The sequence below is a fragment of the Tupaia chinensis genome, unplaced genomic scaffold (assembly GCF_000334495.1).
Source record: "Tupaia chinensis unplaced genomic scaffold, TupChi_1.0 Scaffold139457_1, whole genome shotgun sequence".
Taxonomy (NCBI): Eukaryota; Metazoa; Chordata; class Mammalia; order Scandentia; family Tupaiidae; genus Tupaia; species Tupaia belangeri.
In genome coordinates, this window is record NW_006199342.1 from 283245 (window position 1) to 291111 (window position 7867).

Genomic DNA, 7867 nt, shown 5'->3' on the forward strand with positions numbered 1-7867 from the left:
GGAAAATGGAGGAGAAGGGACTGAAGAATGGCCATCCCCTCAGAGATGATTTCTCGCTTTCTGTCTGTCTCTCTGGTGAGTGCACGTGGCCTCTACTGAAAATCTCTCTAAAAATAAAATAAAGTAAGGGATAAGCAGAAGAGAATTATGCATGTGAGTATGGTAATTGCTTACATTTCTTTGATAACTGAATGGGTGTTTATAGCATTTCTACAATGTGATAGATCAATGTGCATTTTGGCTTTTATTAATTAGAGTTGCAGGTGTGCTACGATAGTACCTCTTATGCATTCAGTACGGATCCCCTCAGCTGTTTTCTTTATTCCTATTCCCAGAGATATTTCTGTCAAGAGACTGCTTTTGAATGAGTCTCTTTATCTTCCCGGTTCATATTCAGTAGAGGCTTCTAGTGCTCGCTCACGCCCATGAGAAAGGATTGCACTTTTTACCCCTGTTGCATTTGGGCAGGGCTATGGGATTTGTCCAGCTGTGAGGAAAGACATGTGTCATTTGCAGGCTGAGATGGTATGAAAGCGTAATTCTTACTATGCATAATTCTCCAGGCTTTCTTCCCTCATCTCATTAGCTGAGGGAGCCACACACTCAGTTTATTATAGCTCCGTGCTCGGAGAGCTTTCCTCAGCCTAGACTCTGAGTCCCCACCTTGGAGTTACCTATTCCACTGTGGACTTGATGTGACTGAGAAATTTATGGTAAGGTCAAGCCAATGAAATTAGGGGATTATTTGTTACTGTGGCAAATCTAGTTTATCCTTATCACTACACATTCGGCTCTAAAACTGCCTCAGCCTATGCTTTGTTTTTTTTTTAACCATTCCTGCATATGGGTAGTAAATCCTAAAAACTTAGATTTATTTAGATTTTTTAGATTATATTGAAGTATTTTTCAAACTCTGGTAGGTGAGATAATTTTATCTGGAACATTCATATTAGGTCATCAAGAAAGTCATGACATACGTGTTTTCCTATACAAAAATGAGTCATGACTTTCCTGACGTCCGAGTAGATTGTGCTAGATGTGTGCTTTTATTTAAATTTGCATCTAGTGTAGCAAGTGATACTGCTTTTTCTGTACTTAGTGGTTGCATGAGTATTTCTTTTGAAGGGACCTGAAGAAAGTATCTAGTGGATGAAAGTGTAATTGCTATGCGGATATGGCAGAAGTCTAAAAGGTGGCTTATAAACGAAGGCTTGGGAAACATTACGTGTGGTGAATTGTTTGGTAGGATGTCTGTTAAATAACAACTCCGGCAGACAGAGAGATTTTTATTTTTTTAGATTTATTTGTTTCTTCCATGAGGAAGAGAGATGGGAGAAGACGGAGAGAGAAAGAGAGAGAACTCACAACAGGATCTTGTGTCCCCAATGCATCCCCAGCTTCAGTCAGCCATGGGCCATGGGCACACACATGGTCAGTGTAATGAGGCAGATCTCTGGACATGAACCTGGAACCTTCCCATGTGGGACAGGCTGGAGACCATCATGTTCTACCGCTGTGCCATAGTCTGACCCCTGTGATTTCCAGCTTTAACACCTGATGAGGACATTCAGTCGATAATTTGGAGTTAATAGATACATATTTAATCCAAAAACTTACACAGTAAAATTCCCAGGCTAATCTTTTGAGGTGAGTTTCATTATTTTTCTCATTCTTCTTTACATTTAAGTGGTTCTGTTGCCAGTGTTTTAGGCTCAAATCAGATTTGACCAAAGACTAGTATTCATGGCACCATGACATTTAAGAATTTAAAATGATGTGCACATATCTGACACACTTTAAAAGTTATGATTTATTGTCCTTATATTACAAGGGTTGTACTTTTGGTCTGACTTTTAAAAAAAAATTGCAAGAGGGCACATGTGCTTTCCAGAGAGGGAGGAAGAGGGAGGAAATGTCCCCTAGTTGGAGTGTGGTCATGCTGCAATCTCTTCTCTATTTCTCTATCTTGTTCGGATGCTGGACACACAAACACAAGCACCCAGTGTGTTTTTCAAGCCTTGGGCTGGGATTCAAATTGTGGTATGCCGACACCAGTAGTTAGCGTAATGGCTATGTCACTGAACTCCCATGTAGTCGACTGTGGTTTGAGTCCTGGACCCGGTGGCTTAAACTCATGCTGGGCACGTGTGCGTGTGTGCCCAAGATCCCAAGAAGAGAATGGAGGAGAAGGGACTGTAGTGTGGCCATCACCCTGGGGGATGATTTCTCACTTTCTATCTCTGTCTCTCTCTGTCTTTCTGGCGAATGCACGCACCCTGTAGCAAAAAAACCAAACAAACAAACAAACAAACAAACAAAAAAACCCCAAAAACAAAAAACAAAAAACAACCCCCCCCAAAAAAAAACCAAAAATAAAACCTCTCCAACAAATTGTGGTATGCTATATGGGATCTGACTCCCTTAACTGCTAGGCCATGAAGCTAGCGCTTGGTCTGACTAAAGTCACAGGTGTAATTCGTCTGGTTCCTCCATTTCACCATGCCCAGCCTTCATTATACGTATCTTTATATTTATGTCCAGTGTCGTACTTAAGCCTTCCCTCGCTGTGCTGTGTTGTAAAATGTGAGAGGAGAGAGAGCATACTTGTCCACAACATGGACAAGAAACAATGGTCTTGCATGGTAACATCATATATTTCATTTCAAATACAGTCAAGAGAATGTTCTATTCATAACTGTGTATTGGTTGGCAGTGCTTTTCCAGTAGAGCTACCAGAGCTGTTGGTGAAGAGCTGACTGGCCTCTCACACTAAGATATGTCTGCCCTTTCCCACTTTCCTATGGCTCTCCTTCTTCTTTCCTAATCCCCATACATTTTCATGGAGATTAATCATTCTTGCTGTGGTGGGAGAAGAACCTACAAAATGATGAGCAGAGTGAGGTGTGTATGCAAGTGGAGAAGTAGCCAATCCATCCACCTGTTCTGTGGGTGACGTCTACTCTGACCAAGCATGGTCCATTCCGAGAACTTTAAGCAGCTGAGTCTCTGTCCCACAGCCAGAACCCTCTCTCAGAACACCCACCACCTTCCTCCAAATTCAGGTTAAGAAACATTGCCTAACCTAAGCTATGGCTTTGAAAGTGGTGATTGGGTGCCAGCAGGTGGTGTGGTGGCTAAGGCGCTGAACTCCCACATGGCCGACTACAGTTTGAGTCCTGGACCCTGCAGCTTGCTCTCTCTCTGTCTCTCTCTGGTCAAACTGGAAAATTAACAGCAAATTCTATATATATATAAGGATATTGAGACTGGAAGAGGTAAATTATGTTCATATTTTTCATGACACATTTCTGAACATCAAATATGAACATTTTTATGTTCATATTTTTAAAAAATGCAATTTAAGGGAACCAGCAGTTAGCGTAATGGCTATGTCGCTGGATTCCCATGTAGTAGACCGCGGTTCGCGTCCCGGACCCAGTGGCTTAAAACTCACGCCGGGCACGTGTGCATGCGTGCCCAAGATCCCGAGAGGAGAATGGAGGAGAAGGGATTGCGGCGTGACCAATCCCCTCTGGGGGATGATTTCTCGCTTTCTGTCTCTATGTCTCTCTGTCTGTCTGGTGAGCGCACGCGCCCTGTGATGAAAACCTCTCCAAAAAAAAAAAAAAAGCAATTTAAAATAATTTTAACTTCTGTGAAATTAGTATTAGTATGTGGGGTTCTCATGTATCCTTCATCCGACTCCCCCAAATTATAACATCTTACAAAACCATAGCACAATTATCGAATCCAGGAAATGAGCATCGGTGAAATACTAGGCTACAGATCTGATTCTGATGTAGCCAGTTATCCCACTAATGGCCTTCAATGATTCTTTCCTGCAACAGTTAATATTGTGACTTTTGCTAAATGGTGATTTTCTATTTCTACCATTCATTCTACATTAATTGGAATTTCATTTATAAAAAGAGCTGCCCTTTATGAGCTACTCTTTTATTCATCCAGTAAGTCGTTTGTATCAGTGTGGACTTGTGGATATTTATTTTATTCCGTCTGTTATACTCCATTACTGTTATTATTTCCATTCTTGCCCCAATTGTGGCTAATTGATTCAAGTTGGCTCCTGTGTCCTTGTGCCATACCCTCATCGTTTTTAAAAAGCATTTCCTACTTTCTGGAACTATAAGAGGTTCCAGATTTATCTTCTGGTTTCCTTTCTCCAGCTTGGAATGAGCTATTTCTCCCAGGAATCCTGGTTTCAGCATGTGCATGCAAAAGACAACTCCATAGAAATGTTTTTTAGAATTTTTTGGTTGACTTTTTAAAAAGAATTATTTTATTTAAGTTTGTTTATTATCATTATTTTAGTTTTTTTTTAAAAATTTGATCAGAGAGAGAGAGAAGGAAAGTGAGAAATAAATTGCCAAGTCCGGGATTCAAACCGTGGTGAGCCATATGGGAGTCCAGTTCCTTAACCACCATGCCACCTGCCAGCCTCTTTCCATTGATTATTCTATTTTTATAGTCCTGCACTACCATGCAAATTCAAATGTGCCTATACTTGTTTTGTTTTTAATTACTAATTTTTCTTAGCATGACAATTGTTGCAATGCTATTTTTCAGCACACAAACACAATGTGTAATGATTTACATGAAAGTAATTAGTATACTCATCATCTCAACAATTTATAACATGTACAGTAAGTTGTTGCTAACTACATTCTCCCCACTGTATTTTATAACACTAGACATTATTACTTCTATCTATCTGCCATCTCATTTCTATCACCCTACCTCCATCTATTCCTCCCATCCTTCACAGTGTCCAGTAGTCATTCTACATCTACTTTCCATTTCTTCATATGAGGAAAAACATGGTATTTCTCTTCCCATACACAGCCTGTTTCACTTAGCGTAATGTACTCCAGGCTCCTCTATTTAACCTCAAATAACTGGGTTTCAGCCTCTTAATAGCTGCTTAGTATTCCATTGTGTATGTATATATGTACACCACACTTTGTTTATCCATTCATCTGTTGATGAACACTTAGCTACTCCCATACCTTGGCTGCTGTGAATAACACTGCAGTAAACACGGGGTTGCAGGTATCTTTTACAGCACACTTGTTTTCCTTTCCTTTGAATATACACCTAAAAGTTGGATTGCTGGATCCTATGGCAGTTCTAATTTTAATTTTTTGAGGACATTCCATTCTGTTTTCCATAATGGCTGTACTAATTCATATTCCTATCAACACTGTAAAAGCATGCCCCATCTCTTTATCCTTGCCAGGATTTGTCATTTTTTTTTGTCTTTTTGAGATTTTAGGCTTATAACATTCTGTCCTTGAAAAAAGAATATTTGCCATATGGGAGATCTCTGCATAGGAGGCATTAGATTTTTTAAAAGAATTATTTATTTATTATTATTATTATTTTAATTTGTTATAGGGCACATGCAATCACCAGAGAGAGAGAAAGAGAGAGACAGAGATAAAGAGAGAAGTGAGAAAGCAAGAAAGCAAGTCATCAGGTCCAGGACTCAAACCATGGTTGTCCATATGGGAGTCCAACACCTTAACCACCATGCCACCTGCTGGCCTCTAGTTATTTTTTAAAAACCACTTAGAGTATTGATTAATAAACATCAGTCCTCCTACATGTCATATTCCAAAGAGCATATTTTTTTGTTGTTACACTTGGTAAAAAAAAAAACAAAACCCCCAAACAAACAAAAACAAAAAACCAACATGGAAAGCCATACAATTGGGGTTTTCACCAACAGATCTGTTATGTTCTTTCCTGGTTCTGTATTTTTTTAGCATGTAACCACAAGGTCTAATATCTTTTAGAGTACTTGTTGCCTTTTTTTTTTTTTTTTTGAGAGGTTTTTGCTATAGAGCGAGTGCGCTCGCCATAAAGACAAAGAGAGACAGAGAGACAGAAAGCAAGAAACCACCCCCCACCCCCAGGGTGGATGTCCACATCGCAATCCCTTCTCCTCCATTTTCCTCTTGGGATCTTGGGCACACATACACACCCGCCTGGCGTGAGTTTAAGCCCACTGGGACCAGGACTCAAACAGCAGTCGACTACATGGGAGCCTAGCCATGTAGCTATTATACCATCTGCTGGTCCCAAGCACTAATTGCTTTTAGACTTCATTGTTGCTAACAAGTCTTTTTGCCCTCATACAAATTTTTTCTTACACTTCTCCTCTGCAATTTTGCTTCTAACTGGTCTAAATATTTTTCTCCTCATGTTTTACCCTGACATCTTGACTTTTTGCTGAATTCCTTGTATAATGTCTAATGTCTTTGTCTAATGTTTAATTCTTTGTACAGTGGCTAATGTTCTTGGATCAGAGAGGATCTAAATTCTCCCATCAAATGCATTCAATCATATATTCAAACATTTATTGTTTAGATTGGGAGTCCCCAACTCCTGGACCATGGAACTGAGTCACACAGCAGGAGTAAGCTGTGGGTGAGTGAGTGGAGTTTCATCTGTATTTATAGCCACTCCTCATCACTCGCGTTACCACCTGAGCTCCACTTCTTATCAGATCAGCAGCAGCACTAGATTCTCAAGGGAGCACAAACCCTATAATGAACCCTGCACATGCGAAGGATCTAGGTTGTACACTTTCATAAACCATCCCTCCTTCTAATCCCATCCGTGGAAAAATTGTTTTCCATGAAACCAGTCTCTGGTGCCAAAATGGTTTGGGACCACTGATATATCTTCTGTGTCTTCATGATACAATTTTTTCCCTTTACTCATGATAGAGCACCATGCACACACATGAGAGCAAGAGAGAGGGAAATGCCCTCTACAGCTTCTGGTCACACTGCAGTTACCTTCTGTCAGTTCGTCCTCCAGTCTGTTGGATCTTGGGCAATTGTGTGGGTGTCCAGTGTGTTCAGATTGACCAGCTGGGATTTAAATTGCATTCACTGTGTGGTATCCAGCTGATCCAAACATTTTTTTTTTTTTTGGAGAGATTTTCGCCATAGGGTGTGTGCGCAAACCAGACAGACAGAGACATTAGAGACAGAAAGCGAGAAATCATCCCCCAGGGGGGATGGTCAAGTCGCAATCCCTTCTCCTCCATTCTCCTCTCGGGATCTTGGGCATGCACGCACATGTGCCCGGCGTGAGTTTTAAGCCACTGGGTCCAGGACGCGAACCACAGTCGACTATGTGGGAGTCCAGCGACATAGCCATTATGCTAACTGCTGGTTCCCAACATTTAAAAAAATTTATTTATCCCATGAGTGGCAGAGACAGGAGAGAGAACATCCCAACAGAGTCTCGACACCACAATATCCCCAGCCTTAACCAGCCCTGGTTCATGAGCACACATGTTCCCCTTCACAGTGGTCTCTGTAGGTGAACCCAGAACCTGTCCATCTAGGTCAACCGCACAGAGCATCACATTTCACTGCTGCTTTGCCATCTGGCTCCCCAGTCATACAATTTTTTCCCCTAAATATGGCATGTGTGCACATTGTGTTTTTGTGTGTGTCTACTGTGGCAATTGACTTCAGACTCAGACACTAACAGAAGTTTATTTTCTTTTGAATTTCACAACTCTTACTGCTACAAATCTATTTTTAACATCACATTTGAAAAGCAAAATTTATTTTATCTGTAGAAGTTTGGTCTTCCTGAGCTCTGACCCAGAATAAGAAAGGAAGTACTTTTTACTCTCTAATCTGAAATAATGTTATCCTTACAAAATGGTTGTGAAACAAGTCCATAGCATTCTTACATGCCCAGGTGTATGTATAACACCCAAATGCTTTGTCCATTACATCTCTAATCTCCCTTCTCAGAATTAGTAGGGTTCTTTTTAACCATTTGTTGAAAATGGCCTTGGCCTTGATTCCTCTCAGCTCTGCCA